Raw genomic sequence first — 23,994 nt, 5'->3', positions numbered from 1 at the left:
CCGCTTCTTTGTCGCGAACGAGAAGAGCCGAATCCCGTTGGGGAGAGGCGAATCTTCAGCCGCTCCTGTTGATCCATGCAGGCAGGGGTGGGCAGAGAAAAGAAAAAGAAGTGAGCGAAACCTGGACATCCAAGCTGAGGCATCTGGTATTTCTGAATGCCAATCTGTGCTAAAGGTCTTTATCCAAAGTGTCATAATGTTAAGACTTTGGCCTTTATTTAATTTGTTTGCTGTGGTTGCTGTGGTTCTGTGCTCAGTTGTTCATATAAAGGTTGGATTAAAATGTTAAACAATACTAACACTGCATTTTTTTGCTAACAAATACGAAAAAAAAATGCATAAAAATAAAGCTTTTATAAAAACAGTGGATGAAACATTGCTAACCAACAAACAAGCCAAACAATCGCTAAATTAGGCTAAAATAGAAGGTTCAGAGTGATATTAAATGAAGAGCCATTTGGGAGCTGTTTGGCTCTTCAGTAGGAGCCGAGCAAAATGAACCAGATCTTTGAAAAGAGACAATCTTCCCATCACTAATCACTTTGTAGCTGACAGTGGGTCACTCGTGGTTGCTCCAGACTCTGACAACCCTCTAGTAAATTTCCCACCCCAAATGTTTTAGAGTGAAATAAGCAGAACATAAAAATACTGTTTATGCTTGAATAAGCTAGGTCTTCTGACTGTCACTGCTCTCTATTTGACAGAAAACTCCATCTGGCTTCACCTGATGCCCCAAGCCTTATATGGTGAATTCGGAGGTAGAATCCAAAGTATTGATGGCGTTTCCTGTGTGTTTCCATCATCTGTCGATCAACTTAATCGGTCGCTCCCATTGGTCATCACCACAAATCAAGTTGTCTCAAAGTTGAGATTAGTTCAACTTGGTGCCGTCTCAATAAAGATTTTCTGCCCATCATGACTACAACTATCTGGATTTCACATTCTATGGTCTTTTGTTGCTATATCACTGCAAGTATAATGATTATAAAACCAATTTAATTAAGCATTAATTAAGCTTTCTGTGTGAAAAGATGCACGGTTTCACAGGACAGGAAGCTACATGACAGACAATCCTTAAAATGTTACCATATAAACTGAACCCTGCTCGGATAGGATGCAAGCACACCGCCAACGATATTCTTTAGCTTTGTGAGAGTGAATGGCTGCGTAGATATAAAACACAGTTGGAACAAATGTACCACTCATGTCACTACAAGGTAAGAGAAAAAGCAGTGGCGCCAGTCTATTTTAGGTCCGTTAGCAGCACACCATCATTAATCTTTACCACCATCTGTTGACAGCGCGGAGACGGTGCCAATTATCCAGAAGTCACTATGGCTAATGTCACGATAAGATGATGAAGATAAAAATTAGACCTCGAGATTTGCTGATTAAAAAACACAGCTTTGATGGAAAGGTACAAGCAGAGACGCGTGTGTTCTGTATCCCTGTCCTTCTTATTTTTAATTCTAATATTTTTTTCTGTCTGTACGTTCGCTGGTGACCTTCATAAACTTGCCAACTTCCATTGGTTCTTTTCCAACTGCTCTGGATATTATGAAAGACCGTTTATCTTTTCAGCTTCTTTACTCCAACCCGTCCCATTCCTCACATCCTCCTCTCCACCACAAGCCAAGCCACACGCATTTTGACCTCACCCATTTCCCTTTCATTTCCCACCGTCTCTCAGTCTCTCCATCTCCTTCAACACCTCCCTCCAAGGCTTTGGCATCCCCTTCCCCTTGTTTCAGAGGCTGTCTGGTATATGATGAAGTGCACATATTGAGAGACTCTGGTTCCCATCTTCATTTCCCTTTATCTCCTCTGTTTGGAGTGTCAGCGTTATTAATGCAGGCCCAGAGTCCACAAATGGAAGAGAGGCACACCAGCACAGCAAGAGAGAAAGGAGAAGAAGAACTGGGGAGCAACAGAGAGGTGGCACATGAACTTCCAGCATCAGTAAATACACAGGTAGGAGGAGTGAAGGAAGAGGTGTGTCACGTTGTGATTTATTACATAGTTTTCATTAGGCACCAAACAAAAGGTCAGGGCACCTTAAGGTAAGCCTTGGGGAATGATGGAAAATGCAAACAGTCCTAAGTATTCTTAGATACAATTAACCTTTTCCTTCCCAGATGACTTCTCTTTTTCCTTCTCACAGTCTGCAGTCTAGGTGCTGCAGTTTTCACTGACTTGGGTTGTCAGCAGCTGCCGGTCTCTGACACTTATTGGACCGTAATCTTGCAGTTTTTGATATCTCTCATTTTTTCATTCCCGCTCTCTCCTTCTCTCAACCTCTGGGCTCGGCAGTGTGAAGTGACCTGTGCTTTGGCGTGGATTATTTTTCCTCATGCTAATTTTCACTCACATCAGAAACGGTCCATTCTTTCAGGACATCGAGACCAATTTCAAAACTCCAGGAAGGTGTCTTGTGTAGCTTGTTCATGTGCCACGTTCAAGAAATATTATGAATGTTCTGCTGTAGGCTTCCACTTCGATGTCGAAGACTTCTGATTGAAACATATTAAATTCAGCTCAGTTGCATGCTGCTGCACAGATTACAACCTGTTGTTTTTGGGATGACATGACATGAATGTGTTCTTTGGAAAAGCAATGCAATAAAATTGCATAGGTGGAACAGTAATTTCTTTGAAAACTATTTTTGTGCGTTTCAATTTATGTCCCTCTAAGACTCGTGGGTGGATTTTGTTTCTATACAAACGCTGAATGAACCAAGTGAACCAAATACTTTTTTTCTCTTTTACACCTGCAAAAGAAATGTAATTTATTTGGTGTTTAATTTAAGGCGTGATTCATGTCCACTTAACAAGCTTGAGCTCACTGACAGAGGATCTACAGAGTGCATGGGTAATCTATGGAGACCTTGAAAACTCCAAGATGGAGTCACCCACACAAACGACTCACGTACTGTGCTTCTAATACATTGTTATTTAAGATGATCAATAGTCGTTTCCATATACCTGCATAAAAACAGCTGGATGAAATGAACAGAAATGTCATATTTTAATCTCAACACTGCTTTTTTCCCCCACAGTTTGTGGTTTGGTTTTGTGCTCCTTTAACAGCGTCATCTCATTGCTTCCCTTTCGTCTTCTTCTATGGTTTAATGGCACGTACACGTACGTATCCTCTAATATAGTCACAATATATAAAAACAAATGCAGTCGTTCCTTACGACATAAAAACAAACATCATTAATCACAATTATCTGTAATAATATTAACCGATTGGCTCAACTAAACTTTCATGATCCTGACATGATCCCAAAAACAACATCAAAGAATGAAGCGTGACATTCTGGAGTGCTTCAAATTCCTGTATGCACCTCAGAGACTACACCTTACGCCAACTGGCACATACGTTCTGTGTCTGCGTGAGTGGAAAACAATTTGTCATGTGTCACAGCAACCTCTGTGGCCAAAAGTGGTATTAAAAGATTCAGGTGAAACTTTTACTTGGAACCTGCACCTTGCATTTTGGATGGAGGAATGGGAAAGAAAGAGGCGAAATTCATCTGTTATAAGTCAGAGTAGCAGAATGATTTTGAAGCTATTAAGATAAAATAGTTGCTTTGACAACAACAACAACAACAACATTGTACACTACGGTGAAATTGCCTTAAACCAATTTAAAGCTGACACTGTTCCCTGCACATAGAAAACATAACTACTTCATGTTTTATATGCCTTCCATACAAATTTATACCCAAGCACCTACGCCGGTCTGCAGCAATTTATAGTTGTTATGGCAACTGTTCTTTTAATCAGGCAGATTATCAGAGGTGTAGTATCTATATTCAGTTTCCTGGTAGAAAAAGTGAAGTTGTAACTGACTAAAAGCTAGAATACCCTTGGCAGCATTTACTGTTATTGTGGATAATTAATGAGGCTGATGGAAATGGCACTTCAGACCTATTGATGACTGTCTGAAGGACATTATGAACTGCTGATGCTAGTTGCCATAGAGCTATGATATGAATCAGAGCAGAGACAAGAGATATCTGTGACGTAAAGCGGCACGACAGTGGTGACATTGAGGATTGTGTTTTTGATGCTTAAAGTCAAACCCGAATCATAACTTGTAAATCTGGCATCATTCAAGATGGACATTATAGCAAATCCCAAAGTTGAGTTATTGCTGTATTTTATCAAATATAATTCATGATTGCATGAATTGATATGAGCCACAAAAGCCACTGAAATCATCCCAATGCACAGCCCAACAGACATACATTTGAGCCTTAAATTAGTAAGTAACAGGTGTACAAACAGATAATATACAGTGAAAAAAACAACCAGTCTATTGAACTGTCCATTATTCATGTAGGTTTCCCTTCTATCTAGGCACAGCCACCCTTAAAATGCAGTCTGTTGAACTCCATCCTGCAGAAAGGCTGCAGGTTTGCTGGTTTATTGATAGTCCTAAATGTCCTGCTGTGAGGCTCTTCTCTGCAAGCAGATGCTGAGGTAACCGCTAACTGGACGCTTAGATGAACATTTGTGCGAGGCAGCCTCTGAAGCGCTGTGCTGATATCATAACACCACCTGTTCTCTCCAGATCCTAAGGAAGCACACTGAGTCTGTCTGTCATGTTCTCTCTCACCTCTCTGACTCACACACACACACACACACACCGTTAGTCCTTCTTCTCCAACCTCTGCAGCCCCCCCACTTCACTGTCTGTACTTTGATCTCTAATGTTCTTCTCTCTGTCTTATTGGGTGTGATGCTCTATTCAACAGAGTAGGAAGCAAATAAATAATGATGTTGGCTAGAGTGGAAGAGAGGCGCTGGAAATAATTTCCCTCCAATTGTTGAATCCAAGTTTCCAACAAATGACCGCCGTGGTCTTTAATCTGAAATGACAGTTTGCTGTCTGCATCGGTTCTCTGATTGGCAGCTTCCACTATGACACTCAGAAAAGAAAGAAAGGAACAATGGCTTTGTTTACACGGACACTAGTATTCTCCTAGTAGTCAGAAAAAAATCTGAACAAAAATGCCTCCTGTAACCACCTCAATAGACTGACCGGATCAGATGGTATTTTTTAACCGGATGGACGGGGGTGATGTAAAAATCTTAGTTGGATAGGGAAATATTACTGCCTGACAACCATGTAATTGCTTAATCTGATCGTTTTTCATGGGATGGAATGTGTCACTTTAATGAAATATTACAGTGCTGTTGAAAAGCAGGGTATTCAAAAACACAAATCCAAAAACAGGTGAAATGCAAAAACCAAAAGCTAAATGAAAACAAAGAAACACAAGAAACTCCCCAAGGGTAATCCACAGGGGTGACAGTACAGCACAGCACAGAGGAAAAGCCATAGAAGACTTGACAAAGAACAAAGGGAAAGGAAGGACTGCGTAAGTGGGCAAAGGAGTGAAGCGACACAGGTGAAACCAATGAGGGCGGAGCACAGAAGGAGAAACCAATCAAACAGTAGAGGGGGGAAGCGGGAAAACACAGGAAGTAAAGCAGGACAGGAAACGCCAAGGAACAATCTTATAAAATAAAAACAGGAAATTCATTCGTTCATTCATTTTCTGTAACTGCTTGTCCTCTGGAGGGTCGGGGAGCCTATCCCAGCTGTCACTGGCCAAGAGGCAGGGTACACCCTGGACAGGTCGCCAGTCTATCGCAGGGCTAACACAGAGGGACAGACAACCACAGTCACACCTATGGCCAATTTAGAATCACCAGCTAACTTAACAAGCATGTCTTTGGTTGGTGGGAGGAAGCCGGAGTACCAGGCCCCAGTCGGCTGATGGATTTAAACCCAGAACCGTCTTGCTGTGAGGCACCAGTGCAAACCAGGACGTGAACATGGAGGTAGCAAAACAACAAACAGTCTGAAAAGAACAAAGGTGGGGTAGGTGGCCAGTGCCTTGTGTCTGTCTTGGTCTTTCCGAGTTCAGTGCTAAATAAAAAAATCTTCTTTTGTTATATTTCCAGCAACTTTATGCTCCACAGCTGGCAAAAAAAGAAACACTATGGAATGCCAGACTGTATATTTTATGTGCCATGCAATAGTTTTATGTATTATCCATGTTGGAAACTCAGAATGATAGCTAACCGTCCGAAGAAATATTGTATTTTATATTATAAAATATATAAAATATTCAATGCCAGTGACAGGATGCCAGTCTCAAAATCCCAAACCTAAATTTTGACAATGTTTGGATATCAAAAGAAAATTGTGATGCATTCCAGCTACCAGGTTATCATATTGTTTATCCATCCCACAATCAGCACAAAAACAGTGCCATCCTTTGTCTCATTAGAAGTTCCTAAATATGATTTGTCCATGTGCTTATGAATATCCAGCAAATTTCATTTTTAGAGTGAACAAACAACTACCACCGCCCTCTGCACCGGAGTGGATCCAACCTGGATTTGAATACAGCTTTTCAAAGCCAATATGGAAAACGAGTTGTTTTGCCATCATGAGTGTGTCCAAGAAAAAATTGCACTATATATCATCTGTATTTTGCACAGATTGGAGACTCTTCAAAATGTCAAGACAGTGCTAATGGGGCCATAGCACTTGTTTCTGCCAGACGAGATTTAATAGAGTGTACAGTACACACAAACACACGCGTGATAAAATGGCCCGTGTTGCACTGTACATATGGTACGAACACATGTATGCACACATATTGTAAAAGCTTAACAGGAAGAAATAGCACGAATAAACTCACTTCGTTTGCACCTTCTAAGCACTGCAAAGCCTGACGTTTTGTTGACTCGCATTATAAAGGTAAATGTGTTATCTCATAACATCTGATACAAGTGAGAATTAACAAGCAAAAAATAAAATAAACTGTTGTTTTAGCAGTGATACCGAAGTTACAAACAGTTGTCTCCACTCAATTAGGAAGAAGCACGCATATTGTTACCTCAAAGAGACACAGTTATCACGTTCATTAACACTATTGCCTATCGCTTTTGACGCAACATTGGATGTACACCAATCAGGCATAACATTATGACCACCTTCCTAATACTGTGTAGGTCTCCCTTTTGCCTCTATGACAGTTGTGACTCATCAGAGAATGGACATGTGCCTTCTGAGGGTGTCCTGTGGTGTCTGGCAACAGAGTGTTGTTAGTGGGGGCATTTGGGTCCTATGGGTTGAGGGGAGGGGCCTCTGTGGATCAGGCTTGTTCCAGTGCATCCCACAGATACTTGATCATTTTGGGATCTAGTGAATTTGGAGGCCAGGTCAACATGTCTAAGTAATATCCACATGAATGCAAGGTCCAAAAGTTTCCCAGCTTAACACTGTATTGTCACAAGATGGTCGGTGTTATTCACTTCACCTGTCAGTGGTTTTAGCCTGACTGCAGTTGCTGATCAACACAGATTCTTGATCAGTTTGGGATCTAGTGAATTTGGAGGCCAAGTCAATGCCTTGTGATGTTCTTTATGTCAGGCTGCATCCTGCTGGGAATTGCTGCGGCCATCAAGGAGCGTCATTGGGGTGGGGGTGCCTGTTCTGGTTTCCCAGCAGAACATTGCATTGTCACAAGATGGTCAATGTTATTCACTTCTCCTGTCAGTTTTTTTAATGTTGTGGCTGATCTGGTGTAGTTTAAGGGCTTATTTAGGAAAGTGGATATGCCTTAACCATAAAAACATTTCAGTTATTTAATTGTCAAAACAAATGAGAGATTATGTTGTCTTCCTTCGTGATCAGTTTAGTTAACGGATGGTTGCTTAAACAAAAGCCTCAGACATTTTTCTGTGTGAAATAAAAGTAAAAGTTTAACATTTCTGCTCTCCAGCCGCAGTTCCAGACGTCCTTATTGAAAGCCGGTTATTGTCTTGTGACGTCTGTCAGGTCTCTTCCATATATTCAGTATGCACAAAGGATGCAAACGTTTTACTGAAATGATAAATATTGTGGTGACAGGTTGGTGCTAATTTGCCCAGTCCCATTGCTTTCTTTGTTGTTTACCCAAATATGAAAAGATACTGAAGGTCACTGTGTAAAACCTGGCACAATGTGGAATCACACAAAAACCCTGTCCTTTATTCAGTGTGATTTGAAATGTGGAAGTATCATTATACGTACTCATTGCAGACCTCTTACACTATAAATAACGGGAGAGGGCTGAGTGCAGGCACCTTTGAAAATTAGATTTGATTGAATTAAATATTATAGAGGGGTTAGGTAAGGTGTGTGTGTGTGCTAGAGGCATTTTATGTGTTTTTGTTCAAAACTGACTGGTGTAACGCTGTCTTCCTCTCACAGATTACAGTAGATGTATGCATATCTGTGCTTATTTGTGTCTGTGCGGCTGCAGCAGTGACTTCTCAGCGATAAGGCGACAGATGGGAGTGTGTCCGTCTGTGTTTTTGTAAATGCACAAATGGAGTGTGTGTGCGTGCTCGTGTTTGAAGCAGTGCAGCGAAGTGCTAGGTGACCTTTCGGGTGGTGTAGAGGTGGCATCACTGTGACAGTGTGACAGAGCGGGCCTCAGCCTTCCTGTAATGGATGAGCACTCTCAAGGTGAACACCTCTCCTTCCTCTCTTTTTCTCTGCCCCCCCCCTTCATCCCACGTGTCCCCTTTTCCACTGAGACTTGCAGCGCGTGGCCCATCTCCTTTGGTTGTTTTTGACCCATGTGTGTGAGCGATGTTTTACTGTTTCCCAGCACTCACTGCTACAGTGTGTTTTGCACTTTCACACTGTTTTCATAGAGCTGTTGTACATATAATAAAAATGTTATCAACAGATCAACATATATACTATAAAAAATACCCAAAAACATTTGCATTTAGCTCATAAAACAGTCTAATTGTTTTATTATCAGTTATCCTATTACGTCCCATAGAGCTTACTCTGTCAATTGAATTTCTGTAGTGTTCAGTCCCGCTGACACTGCCCTTTCAAAGAGGGGATATATGATAATGATGTTGAAAAGGCACACACTAATCCCTCAGAGGGTGGAGGTGAGGATGCGTGTTTGGAGGGTGGGGCGTACAATCTGTTCATGTTATTGATCTAAGCTGAGGGGACACGCATGGCAGGTCATGGCAACACACTTGCATGATATTGATGGGAGGGGCAAGCAGCTGGCCACCTACGTCTCTGAGAAATGGACCCTGCTGTTCGTCCTTTAGACTGAGAAGACTGTGGGAGACGGTATGCTTCAGGTCTGGAGTGTTTTTTTTTTTTTTAACGTATTAGCTGGAAACGGCTCTGTCTGGAGAATGATTGGATAGTGGATCCTATTTTTGTAGGGCACATTATTAGGCAGTGACTACACTACTGCACTGACTGCAGAGTTCCTGCAAGAGACTAACAATAAATATTACAAAATCCCTAGATAGTGTAGAGTCAGTGGTGTATTTGATAACTATCTTACACATTTTACAAAGAGCACAAAGAGTTTTGTAGTTTGCACCTTGACTCTTACAAACTTCTTTAAAACTTCTGAACTGCCCAAAAGCTCTGCCACTGACACATCATCCCTTCCCTTCCCTTCTGGTGGCTGCAAAATGCGTCCTCACGTCGTGCACTTGTCAAGTGGCTGCAAAAAAACAGCCACCAGCCACAAGAGCCGGAGAGAATTAAAAAGAATAAAAAAAAGGCAACAGTACGACTAGCATTTTTGTCCATGAATTTGCATATGAAAACCAGCAAACTGCTATTATGATTCTTGTCTTGCCCGCTCGCGTTGACCGTCCCAGTCACACAATGAATAGAGAGACCGACTCCCACCCTAGATTCATTTTGCAGGAATCCCGGGATGCACAGTATTCCCCAAATAAATATCTTGTTTTTATATACATTCCTTTTGTATTTTGTATTGAAATATGTTGTAGAGGAAGCAGTTAAAGTAGTGACAATAGTGCAGCTAATGTCTTTGTTTTGTCAGCATATGTAGCACAGTGGGACTAGGACAGGGATGTCAGGGAAACATACAGCCAAAACTGGCCCACCAGAGGGTGTAATCTGGCCCGCAACATGAATTTGCAAAGAGGCAGAATTACACGGAAGACATTAACTGCAATTTTCCAATAAAAATAACTGCTATTCCTCATGTGTCCACTGTCAGTTGTCGTTATTTATAGGTTACTATGCTATTATGTTACTGGTCCGGCCCGCTTGAGATCAAATTGGGCTGCATGTGGCCCCTAAACTAAACTGAGTTTGACACCGTGTGTCAAATGTCAGCCTCTAGTTTGGAGACACAGGCTGTGTTTTGATTAAACATAATGATGACCAGTAGTACCACTTGACACCAACTCAATCAAAATCTGAGCAGAGTTAACCAGTTTTCAAGATTTACTCATTCAGATGACCTGAATGTTCACACTTGCGGCAACAAACAACCGAGTCCAAGGTGCTTAATCAACAGATATCGACAACAGATATTGACATATCATACAGATATCGTATGATATGTCAAAGTTGGGCATTTTTCCAGAAATTTAGCATAAAAGTTAATTTCATGTATTGGAAATATATAAAAGACAGACGCAACCAGTGAGTCCTGTAGTGGCAGTCCATACTCTAAGTAAAGAAGAAAAAAATAAACAGATGTAGATGAGATAAAGAAACAACTATTCGTAAAAAAAAGACTGAAGAACTATATACTTAAAGGGGAATTACCGTTTTTTACAACCTGGACCTTATTTCTGGCATAAAATACGATCGTCTACTCAACCATATAACTTTGGTGTCATTTGGAGTCGTTCGGAAGATATTTAGATCCACGTATATCCATATAATGGGAGTGAATGGGGCACCGAAACGCAGCCTCTAAATAACGCATTATCTTCCGTGAAACTCGTTCATTTCACCAATATTGTGTTGTTATGATACGCTAGTGCTATTCCCCGTTGAGTTTGGAGTTACCTGTTATCTATTTGTGGAAGTGCAGTGGTTTGTTGTTCTTTGGCCAGCTGTTCCTCTCTCTGCCTCCGCATCCTCCTTTCAACGAGCTCCTCCAGCCGTATATACTCTGAATCAAAACGGTAAGGACGTCCATCATAAACAAAGTTGTCGTCCACAACCTCAGAATCGGAAAAACATTCAGCCATGTTGCAAAAAACTAGCAGTAGCAAATAACAGGTAAACAAGCCGACCGCCGTGGACGTGTGGCGCTCAGAGATGACATCATCCAGGTCAGACCCCAGATGATGATAACAGGTAACTCCGGACTTAGAGGGAAAGGTGTTTTTCTGTCTCCCATCAGCCATCAGGGGATTTTTGTCTGAAGTGACGTGGTCACTACGGAGCCCTGCTGTGTTGGTCCAGCACAATATGACCAACGCATAAACTTCTTGTCATTTAAGCTCCACCGCCACAACACATCACTCAAAGGTAATTGAATATGGAGCGGCTCTGCCTTAATTGTCCAATGTGTTACTGTAAACAAGTCTAACGAGATTAACATTTACACACGCTAATATGAGAAATTTGTTACACATACGTGCTCCGCAGTCATTGAGTTAATTGTCAGATCATTAAACGTTAATGACACGATTAGGGCAACGCTCTAGCTGGTTCAGCACAGCACACAAGCACTTTCCCTGAACTGGGAAACAGCAGAGCGATTCAAAGAAGATTGCATTTGTGACAAACACTATTCCCGACTCATCCATCATGCTTGCCAAACTTAGACATTCATTATAAAGTTTGCCGATGGATGCAGCCTGTTCTGCTCGGCCATTCATTTTTTAGACCCCCTCTCCCTTTCTCTCTCCCTGCATTCCCTCTTTTCATCTCCATCATTTTACCTCTCACTCTCTCTTTTGCGTTTTCTGTGTGCGCAGTTTCCCTTGCTCCTTCTCTCCTACTGTGGACTGAAAGATGCTGAGCAGTAGTGCAACAAAGGAGGCAGTGCATTAATTAAATACAGCAATTTGCTTTCCTCTCCTCTTTGTTGTGGGGACAGTGCTGCTAAGATTGATGAGGCACTGTCTGATACACAAGAAGACCACTACATCTATATCTTAGGCTGATTGTGATGGAACACCCATTAACTGGCCAGTATGTATTAAGATGTCAAGTTTTATATTATAAACTGTGTCGGTTTGTTTATTCACATTTTATTTCATTTATTAATCTTTTTTTCTTTGTCTTTTTGCATGTAAGCATATTTATTTGCCGAGTAGCAGCAAGGCTAACGCTAGCTTTGCATGAAGTGTTAGAGTGTAAGTGTTGCTGAAGCAAAATCAAAAAGAGAGGGGAACGTAGAAGAGAGGGTCAGGAGAAAGAGGAAATCAGTTAAAGAGATTTTTAAACATACAGATGCAATGTCAGCATCTCCCAAAATTAAACATGGTCTTTGTCCTTTGAACCTTGTAGCTTGGCCAACATTTACTGTGAACATCTCTGCAGGACGTTCGTGCATTTTTGCACACTTGCAATAACACAATTTAATGTAGGTTTTTGAGCCAAGTTCACATGAGTTACAGCATACTATTAAATATTTTATCCTCCTGTTGTGATGTCTACAAGGAACAGAGGCGGTCTGAAACACCGAGAAATAGCATAGGAAACCATAAACTTAAAAGCACAATATCTCATCTCACAAACTTTCACACCTGTCTCAAAATGACCAGATTGCAAAATCTAACTGTGCTGGAAACAGAGAAGTGTGATGGGAAATCACAGCAACACAACAAAGCATGAAGCAGAAAAGTTCAATAAGTACCATTTTCTCTTTGACTATGGGCAGATCTGATGGTCTCACATGAAACATAACAATGAAATGGAGTGGAATGCGTTTAATGGAGCGTTCACACAGGAAATGACTGGCAGCACTGTGGCAACAAGAGTCCACGGAAGGTAAATAAAATTCAGCGAGTTGTAGCAATGATGGGTGAAAAAAATTTTGGCGACGGTTGAACACCACTGAGGTGATGACCAGTGGGAACGGCTGATGTGGTGGTACAGCCGATTGGCATACACCGATCAGCCACAGCATTATAACCACTGACAGGAGACGTTAATAACATTGACCATCTTGTGACAATACAATGTTCTGCTGGGAAACTTTTGGACCTGGCATTTGTGTGGATGTTACTTAGACATGTACCACCCACCTAGACCAGACCAGGCACCCCCACCCCATAGCAATGACACTCCTTGATGGCAGCAGCCATCCCCAGCAGGATGCACACACAAAAACGGTTTAGAAGCAACTAAAAAAAGATGACAGCACAAGGTGTTGACCTGGCCAATAAATTCACTAGATCCCAAACTGATCAAGTATCTGTGGGATGCACTGGAACAAGCCTGATGCACACAGGGCCCATAGGACCCAAAGGCCCCCACTAACAACATTCTGTTGCCAGACACCACATGACACCCTCAGAAGGCCCATGTCCATTCTCTGAGGAGTCAGAACTGATTTGGAGGCACAAGGGAGACCTACACAATGTTAGGAAGGTGGTCTTAATGTTATGCCCGATTAGTGTATGACACAGTCACAAGAGTTTATCACAGCAAAACACTGTCCTGGACTTTGGTTCATACCACCCAATTCACCATGCTGGCAGTGGGCTTGGAGCGTCGGCCGAACCCCGATGTAGTGGCGGCACTGTTGACGGTATTTTCTTTTCAAATAGAGGGCGGCAAGAACAGCTAGCTCCAGCCATACGCTAGAAACGTAGTGTTCTGCTTGTTTCGCTCAAACATTTGACATGGAAAAATATACAAGAGGGTTACCAAGGCGACCAGAGCCTAGAATGTCCACTAGCGACCAAACTACACAGCCATGGGCGAGGAACATGCAAGGCACCAGTGGAAAATAATTCATGATCACCGTTTGTATGATTTAATGATGCATCTTTTATCATGTCTTTCTCCAAGTCAATTAAGTAAAACTTTAGCTCAGTCAAAGCTACCAATAGCAGTGCTGCACCTTGCCCCTTCCTTCCTTCACAGTGTTTCTTTTCTTTCTCTCTCTCTCTCACTTCTGCCCTTCCCTTGGTGCCACAGCCTCTCGCCTCTTCACTCTAATTGATAGAAGCAGAGTTAGTTAAGATGTCACCTGGACACATCTACAGCCCTCAGACATGGCAACAACCCACCGCTGACAGCCCACGCCATGCCACACACGGACTAACCGACGGTTAAATTGGTGCTGCAGCGAGGTCAGGAGTGACTGCGGCCCTCGGGGAACAGTTGACCCTTCCTGTCACGCGCCCGCAAGCGAGCACACACTCCCCACGTTTCAGCCGGTAAAGCCAAAGTTTCACGATCCGTTTAGTCCCACAGCAGCTCAATTAACACATACAGCCAGTAGTGCAGCTACTACAAGCTTTCAAGTATACACATAATTACAGATACGCACCCACGGCTCACTAGCACTGTGCATTGTGATTGGTAATTGCTTCCCTTGTTCTGACCCAGCTGTCGCGATCAATCGGTGTGACCAGGTGATTAGACAAGACAAGCACCAAAAGCCATTGATTAAAGACATCCATTCCATAGGATATAGATTTATGAGCCCCTCCACTGCACAATGAGTCAACCCAATGGGATTTCTTGTGTAAAGGTTACAAAAGGGTAGAGAATCTTCTCCTAAAGGATTTTCATTTCTAACAGGATAGAAATGACCTTTTCAAGAAACTTTGTCAGAATAGTGAGGGATGCAGCAATCGCAGGGCATGCACCTTTAAAAATCCAGAATATGGATTCTGTTGTTTTGACAGCAGGGATGGCCGCGTACATTTTGTTGTAATTGAATATCAAGTAATTATTCCTTCTCTTTTCTCAGATGATAAATGGTCTTAAACTTGGCAGAGGGGCCTTATACACTTACATGCAAATCAGCTTCCAGTCTTTAAAATGTGGTAAATGCTATAATGCAATATTAATAATAATAATATATATATATATTAGTAATTTCACCTTTTTTTTTACATTTAATGACATATTCAAATTGTTGTAAATGTCATAAAACTAAAGGTTTTAAGCATTGCCAGACCCCGAGTAATGCATTTCAAATCATGTATAGCATAATTAGGTTGGATCAATATTCCACAGTTGTTATTGCTGCATGGAGCAAATCAATAGACTGTAATAGAATTGTTTTGGTTGTGTGTGTAGATGATAGTGGAGCTAGAGGTTTGTGTGTGTGTGTACAGTATCTACAGCAGATGGAAGGGGTTCAATAGGAGGCGGCTGTAGGATTAATGCAATTTCATTACTTTTTCAGTTGCCAGATGATACAAACTGTGAGGCTGCTTTGTGTATGCTATGTCTTAAATGCCATCCAAGAATACTTAGGAAACAAATTCTACGTTATAATTTTTACCAGTAATTAAATTTGCTCAGTGTGTAACTGTAGGTACTTAAGATAAATCCCAAAATAATAGGCAACGAGAAGCAGATTTTATATTACTGACTGGTCAATCACAATGTAACAGTTGAAATTGTATTAACGCACCAAGCAGATATTTTAGTAAATCATCTACAGGAGTTTAAGGCAGATTTATCCACAGATTCATCCCTCCTCTAGACAATTGGTACTGAGCCAGGTCAAGACTGGATTTCTTTGCTGAGGTTCTACCCAGATTATCTGGTCGTCAGGGTTTACAGTGCACTTTTAAACCTAAAGGCCAATCTGATTAATATCAAATGTCTGAAATTCAACTTCTACTTGGTTTTTCTTTTCCTCACTGTAAAGTATTAAGTTTCTCCTTAAGTGTGTGATGCCACCAGATTCCAACTCCTGTAGTCTGGGCCGATCTGAAGAGTTGAACTGAATATCTCCAACTTACACCTTGAAAAAAAGTACCGTTCCCAACATATCTTGGATACACTGGAGGGCCTTCCTTATGAAATAACTTAAAAATTAAGCATTAACCTTATTCCAAGCAGGATGAAGAAAATTAATAAAACGGAGAGCAAAAAGGGTATAATGTTATACCCTTTTGCAAAAGGGTGGAGGGAGTCTCATTTATCTTGACGATACGCCTCCCAACAATATTCCTGTTAATAGAAACTGGCCAAAAGCCTGGCCTGTTGTGTGCCAGAGTACACACACAAAAAAGCAAGCCCTAGCATCTTTCCCCCCTGCTGCTCACCTGGTGATCAGCAAAATTGTATCTTAGAAACTTGCTGTCAGGCAGAATGGATTGCACTTAATTTCCAATAAGGTGCTTAAGAGCGATCCCTAATCATGCCTTTAATTAGAATCCCTTGGTCATTAAGGGGAGATAATTCAGTGAAAAATACCTCTGCTCTCTGTGGGAGCAGCAGAGCGGCAGACGGACGAACGGTCTGCTCTGTACACAGGCCAATTCCTCTCCACCGCGCAGAGCATGTCACAGAGACCTAACTACGCAGGTTAAAAATTAGGTTTCATGCTTTTGCCTTTCAGAAGACATTCAGCCAAAAATAGAATTCTATTGTCCCGTATTATTATTGTTCAGCACGGAGACTTTTCACAGATTTTACCTTTAAAACCAGCTTTAACCTTCTACCTCTCAGCAAGCAACAGCAAAAAGTGTACCCACCAAGAACGGGACTGAGGAAAATACTCCATGACTTTGATAATACTCAGAAACTATGAGCAGCAGACACTGATGTTGTAGATCCTGAAAACATATGTTCTAAATCAGGATTGTCTCAATAATTTTTGTGTATTTAGTAAATTGAGTATTATCAGAGTGAGATTTATTTTTAATAAAATGAGGCTACAACACACAGTACACACTAGAGGCTGTGCAGACAAGTCGACTAGTAGGTTTGTCGATTTCACTGCTGTGCCATGACACTTTAAGCATCGTGTCGATTAGTCACCATTTATGTGACAATAACAACACTCGATAACAACACTGACGCCTCCATGACGTATACTCCACGGCCTATACTTCCGTGACATGTGAAATATGTAAGTCAGCCCCTAAATACAACAAAAGTAAGACTGCAATGCACACGGATCTGAAAAAGTATTCGCTAACGCTAGCAGAGGAACGGTTCAAATCCTTTTGACAGCAGTGAATTAACGACCAAATTCCCTGCAGTAACAGAGAGAAGACAACTGAAATTCACCAGAAGGTTAAATCAACTTTAGATTAAGTACACAGAGGGTTCAGAGAGATATAGCATTTTCTTTTAACCCGGCTACACTATCCCGTCTTAACTATTAAATGCTACTGATGGTGCTGAGTTGCAGCCTGTTTTTATACAGACTATACATTCCTGCAGAGCATAGTACGTAACCGTGGTCTGTTCTCAGCATATGTATTAAGGTAAATAATATAGATTTCATTGTTACAAAGCATTACTTTCTGCTGTGTTTTTATTTGTGACGTCATCAGCAACTGTGGACTTTGCATTCATCACATAACAGTCAACTTTAAAAAAATTGAAGTTGTGTAACCCCCTAGTACACACCTGTGACAAATACTGCAGAGTAAACCTGAACATGGCATTTAGACAACAGGAAAACCAATAGATGCAGTTTTATACACTTGTATTTGTTTGTCAGTTTGTCTTTAGGTCCACACCGACACAATTTAATACTGTAAGCCATAGTTTGGGAACAAGAATCACATCCAGCTAACGCGTTGTTCAGTGAAACTTATTTTAGTAACCCGTGGCACCATGGACAGCTGAACAAATCTGTTTTACAGCAGCACTCAAACATTTTCCTGCACTCTATAAAAACATTGTAAAGCAATTTACTACAACAATTCAATGACACTGTGTGCTCTCTTTGTTAGTTTTGTATTATGTATTGCCACCTCTGTGTCACTTATTTATTTTTTCTGTTGCGTTGCGTTTGTCAAGTTTGTGTGTCCGTCCGAGATTCAATCCGTGCCTTGTTTGTGTGTATGAGTGTGTGGGTACATAGTGGCGTTTGGTTAATAATCTCCTGACCATTTCATTACAGTAATCAGGGTTGGGGATCGGCGACGGTGGCAGGATGACTTAGAGCTCAAGGCCTCGCCTCATTAACTCTCTGTGACCAACGAGCGACACCCTCGCGACAAATTGGAATTGCTTCGGCACCCTGATTCTTCTGTCTTCAGGCTCTTCTGCAGTAAGTCCAGAGAAAGCAAAGATTATATCCCTTCCCATCTACTCTTCTCTCTGACAATCATACCTGACATCACGGCCCAAATAGCCAGACTCTCTGTTCTCTCATATGGGGATGTGTGGGGAAAGGACATGTCTCATTAAAATCCCTTGATTTAGTTTGACTGATGCAACATTATTATCTTTCTTATCTTCCTCTTAAATTAATATCAAGCTACTGCTGTACTTTTTTTACAATCTAAAATAAATGTCTGTAGCAGCGTTGTAAACTGACCTCTTTCCTTTCGCCTCTAATCCTGTTCCAAACTGTTAACCTGACATTCACTACTACTTTGTCTCCGCTTCTCTATTTCATCTTCTCGTATGTCAGGTACTAAATATATTCTCTTCTTTACTGTGGCTGGCCCCCTGCCTCCAAAAACCCAGCGACAGCTAGTCACTTTGAACTAAAGGATAAAAACAAATGCTCTGTTTAAATAACCAGACACTCCCAGAGTACATAGTGTAGCTGCTATAAACTTGAAGCCGCCTGAAAATCTTGAATCCAGTGGAGTGTTTCAGCCCATTAGGCATCAGTCCCACTTGCACTTCTGAAGCTTGACCCATGTTTAATAGAAATTTAGAGGGGTATGGAAGAGGAAAAACACTTTAACAACATGTATGATTGAGCAGTTGCTGTATATTCGTTTTCTCCAGTGAAGTATTTGTGAGCTATCTGCTCTTGTGTCTCAAAATTCACACACTTGAACATATCCAGACAGACTGCCCAAGGCTTAAATAATGATCTGCTGTCATTTCCATGCCCTCTTAATCAGCCCCCTCCTTGCGCAGTCATACAATTTAATTAGCTGCTCACCAATGTTATTATTAAAATTAATCACAGACATCCTAACAGACTCTGATCACATCTCAGTATTCACTTTATTTGGCTTTGGTGAAGAGTCAATGCAAAATGTAAAATATTTCGTATCTTGTGTGGAGGTATCACTCAGTGCCGGTGTGAAGAGCAGAGGGGAAATATCTCTTATGATTATGCAACAATAAAAAAACTGTAAAAACTTTACGTGAGTCAACATCTAAGCTGCATTCCTGGAAGCATCTACAGAGTGTACAGAGCAGGGGGCCCTTTTAATCGTGACAGTTCAATGTTAAGATCCTTCCACTGCGATCCTCTGTTGGAGCTAAATAACCTCCATATTTCCTTGTGTGGCTGACACTAATAGGAACCACGCTGCGTCTCACAACTCACCGCCCTGCCTGCCCACACTCGCTGATGCTCAGCCTGCTGATCGGGTTGGCGACTGAGGTCATCTTTTCTGTGCTGACCACAAGTCGTGGAGCAAAACTTCAATGACCCACTGGGCTAACGCAATTAGCATCCGACAAACCATGTCACTTACACAAGCAATGAAGGGAAAGAGCGCGCTGTCAGGCTCTGCACATAGACAATGAGGTCTTAACAAAAAAGGGGCGCAAGACAGGCGAGGGGAAGGATTAATGGTACGATGCAGCCTCTGTGTTATTGAGTCATGAGTGTGATGTTAAGGCGAAAGAGAGTGAAAGAAAGGTGAAACTTTTATCAACAAGGGATAGGGTGTTATCTCTAAAGATTTTTGTCAGGTGCCCTCGCTATCAGGACTGTGATGAACACTACACAGTTATGAATGGTTCACACGGCCAGAGATATATACACTTTTACCAGTAAAAGTGTATTTTTTCCTGCCACACAAGCAGAAGGTAGACAAAGGGCTTAGAAATCTGATGGTCTTCCTGTTTCAGGAAAAATTAAACCTTTTTCTTGGTTCATGGATCATTCAATGATGGATGGATAATTTATTGTTGCGTGCTCGGGTTTTGAGATTAACAATCCGTGCAAAATTGTAATGAACATAAAAGCCAGATGCCAAAAAACGTAAAAAGAAAATGTTTTACCATATTTCATATTTAAAAAACAATGCAAAGCAGTTTGTTGCTTGGATCATCCGAAATGATACTTCACATAGAGATGCATGTTGCACAGTGCTTCTCCAATGGCATTTGTGTGATTTAATAAAAAAGCATGTCTTTTCAAACTTTTAAATGACAATAGCATGTTAAACTCTCTTCACGTATTATATGGCAAAAAAACAAACAACAACAAAAAAAAAAAAAAAAAAAAGAAATGACGATCATTAAAATAAACTGTACCCTATACATCTTTGGTTACTTTAACAGCAACAGTTTCGTCTCTGTGTCTTGACCTTCACCCTGATCACAATCAGCGCTTGATGTAATTAATGAGGTGATTAATTGCTGCATTGACCCACTGGTCAATCAAAAGGTTCTCGGGTAGCAATTCGAATCCTCGGTCCAGTTTAATTACTGGGAATATTAAGGGTTTAATTGAATCCTAGGGTTAATTTTGGTGAAAATGTATTTCCTCATTATTCAGAAATAACAATAATAGTATTTTTTTTGTTTAAAATGGTTCAACTGCATTTTTTTTTTTTTTAAATATGGCTTTGGCAACAAAGAAACTCAATCACACAAACCCGCTTGTACTTCAATAAAGCTTTGTGAAACCTGTCATGCTGACGGCTGCCCTCTTATAGTCCTTGATTCTAATCGTCAATCAAAAATCCCAAGAGGCCAATCTCATTTTGTCAGTTGACTACCTGTACTTTTTTGAATTATTATTATTATATGCGCCACTGTACAGCAGGATAACGTCACAGCGGGCTATAAACTTCAACAGGCACAATCTCGTCTCAAAATTACCCAACTACAAAATTAACGACAAAGATTTCTCCAAATCTCTCAGTTCCAAAAAAAGGGGGAAATGTACTACTTTTCTCATGGATATCCAGTCAGTCAACACTGATTGGATAGCCAAATGAAGCACTGGATTCCTCTGCTGAGCATCCGTCTTTTCCAATTTGGAGTAATCTAATTTCATTGTTGAGGATAAGGTGCACTGAATAAAGAAAACATAGCTGATATAGTTGCATACAAAACCTAAAAATCTAAGACAAGTATAATATTTGGTCTCAACAAGCAGAGGTCAAGGGCGGCACAGTGGAGTGGTGGTTTGAACTGATGCCTCACAGCAAGAAGGTTGTGGGTTCCAATCCATTGGATCCTCGGGCCTTTCTCTGTGGAGCTTGCATTATTTTCCCTGTGTCTGCTTCATTCATTCATTCAGAAAATGAATGAATGAATGAAGCAGAGGTCAGAGAAACAAATACCATCCGAGCCTTTAGCTAATGCATATGAATATGCGCTGCTATAATCTATTTGTTGTGTTCGTGCCACCACAGCTTTGTTGAATTACTCTCAAAAGTACATTTTTAATACATCTGCTTCATGCTTGGTTGCGCTGTGGTGTTTTTAACGGATATTTTACTGTGCAAATTAGCAATGAACAGAGAAGTTCTGAAACCGGAAGCTACTATAGCCGTGTTCCACAGATGGGTAGACCTCAGGCAATCCACGGCTGATGACACAGTCAGGAATGTAATGGTGTTTCTGCCGCCAACGCCAATGCTCACAGTGAAGGGAGCGTTATAAAGTATAAAGCGCATGACAGTGAACACATGATGAAAAGCGCACGCAGGCAGTTTAAAAAAACAAAACAAAAAAAAAAAAACGAGTGAGAGAATCAGAGAGTGGTAGCGGAGGCTTGGAGCTGGGGAAGGTGACCCTGAGATACAGGCAGGGCTGTTCATTTAGGCAGGCAGGGAGCAGAGCAGTGACAGCCAGCTCCAGAGTAGTGCAGGACCCCTGGAGAGAGGCACTGTAGCAGATGGAATAAGAGAATTTAGATTAAACAATCCCACACTGCACAATGTCACCGTGTTGATGCTGCTCTCTTATTAAAGGTGATGTTATTACCCGAAGGAGGAAAACCTTTCAAAGTGCAACAAACGTAACATAACGATACGATAATTGATCAGTTTCTCATTTAATTTATTAATTGACCGATTGTTTAGTTTCTAATGTTTTCTTGTTCAGTCAAATCCTTTTCATAATATATCATTTTTGCATTTCGAGAAACTCCACAGGAATAGAGAACTGCGCAGTCGAAATCCCGTCCAAATAAAGAGATTCACTCGCTGCCCATCGCTTTGTGGCTGACAAGAGGCAGGTTGTGGATGTTCTACTCTCTGGTTATCTAGGTAACCCCAGGAAAACCTAAAAATATTGGACAGAGCTGGTCTGTGCTTAAACAGGTATACTTCATCCAGTTTTCCTCAGATTCCCAGACAGATCTAGCACAGTTTTTAGATCAAAGCTGTACATTATGGACCACCAAGAGCTCGCTCATTTTGCCAACACGCTCTCTATTTGAAAAGAAAACACGGTACCCGCCCACACAGAAACACGAAAGGTTTTGTTTCTTCTCTTCAACTGAATTCCGTACGCTTCCTTAACAACAACAACAAACATACTAAATTACAGAAAATGAATGTACTGAATTCTGTTTGCTAAAAAAGCCAAGCAAACGCAGCAGTCAAAGAAATTCATGATGGGATTTGATATCATGAAAATCCAATGGATTATAAATGTCAGGTAGGGTACACAAGATATCAGTTATTTCATATGTTTGGCAGGGAAGTCATGCAAGTCTTACAGTAGACATGGACCACATGTGAAATCCAATCTGATCTAGAAAAAAAAGCGGAGTGCGAAAAGAGAGTGTGGCCAGGGTTGGCCAACTCATCATCACTGGGTGCTGGACTTGTAATTTTTTCCACCACAGTCTCACTCTCCATTTCAAGGACACATTGGCTGCTGAGAGTGTGATGGCTTTGTGGCTATAGCTGCGATGCGGCCTTCAGTGTGGTTGGCCGACCAGCTGCCTGATGTATTATATCTTCTGATTACCACCCTCCACACACACTGATAAGATCCCAGCTGGAACAGGACAGGGGCCAAAGTGCCAGCACTCAGTCTGTGTTCCATTTGTAAACCAGTATCAGCATGCCTGTGCATATGTGCATGTTTGTCTGGCAACTCAAACGCCAACGCACACACAGACATGAATGTATTAGTGTAGACCACCTGACGTCAGCACTTCACATCTGGGAGGTGCAAAAAACAAACAAACAAGGGAAATGAAACCATTACTGACAAACACGCACAATTTATATACTCATCCTATGACAAAAATAGATACATTTACATTCTGCATATTTCAAAAACTGAAATAGTTTGGAATTGGTTCTTTTGTTGGACAAAAACACAGAATGTATACAAGCTTTTGGTCATGCACAACATTAAATATTTCTTATTATTTATGTACAACATTACGGACCAAAACGGACCGTGGACATGACTTTAGAACAACATTCAGATATAATTTTAGACTTTATGTATGTCACCTGAATTTATCTCTGAGCGTTTGTCTTCTGAATATGGAGAAGCATGAGAATCTGAAAATTTGGAGCTGAACACACTGTAATAATGATCCATGCCAGTGAGAGCGCCGTACACCTCAACTGTGTCATATGCTCCTCAAAGTCAAGTTTAGTTCAGATAATAGATACCATGGGAATGCTTGTAGTTTCACTAGCCTGTTCCTACACCACACAAGTACAATAGGTAGGGTTCAAGTGATATGAATGTCATCATTAGAGGCTGTACGCAAGACTCTGTGCATGGCCCAATCAGTTTGTTTTGAGTGTGGACACTGTGCTACGATGGCACCGACTGCACATGGGCTGTAAGACCAAAACATGTCGAATTTGAAGAGACCTGAGCGTCTGTCACTACCTGCATCTGTATAATTGATTTATTAAACTATAAACAATACAATGTGTAATAATTTGAGTAAAGAAGTTTCTGTGTTAGCACTAAATGCGACAGACAGTGGACTGCATGGATTGTTTTCCTGTAGACGCAGATCTACTTCACATGAATGCAACAAGTTCTGCAAGTGGACTCCAAGTAATAATAGTAATACTGAACAACTATCCT

This window comes from Chelon labrosus (assembly GCF_963514085.1).
Source record: "Chelon labrosus genome assembly, chromosome: 4".
Taxonomy (NCBI): Eukaryota; Metazoa; Chordata; class Actinopteri; order Mugiliformes; family Mugilidae; genus Chelon; species Chelon labrosus.
Note: the sequence above shows the minus strand (reverse complement) of the source record.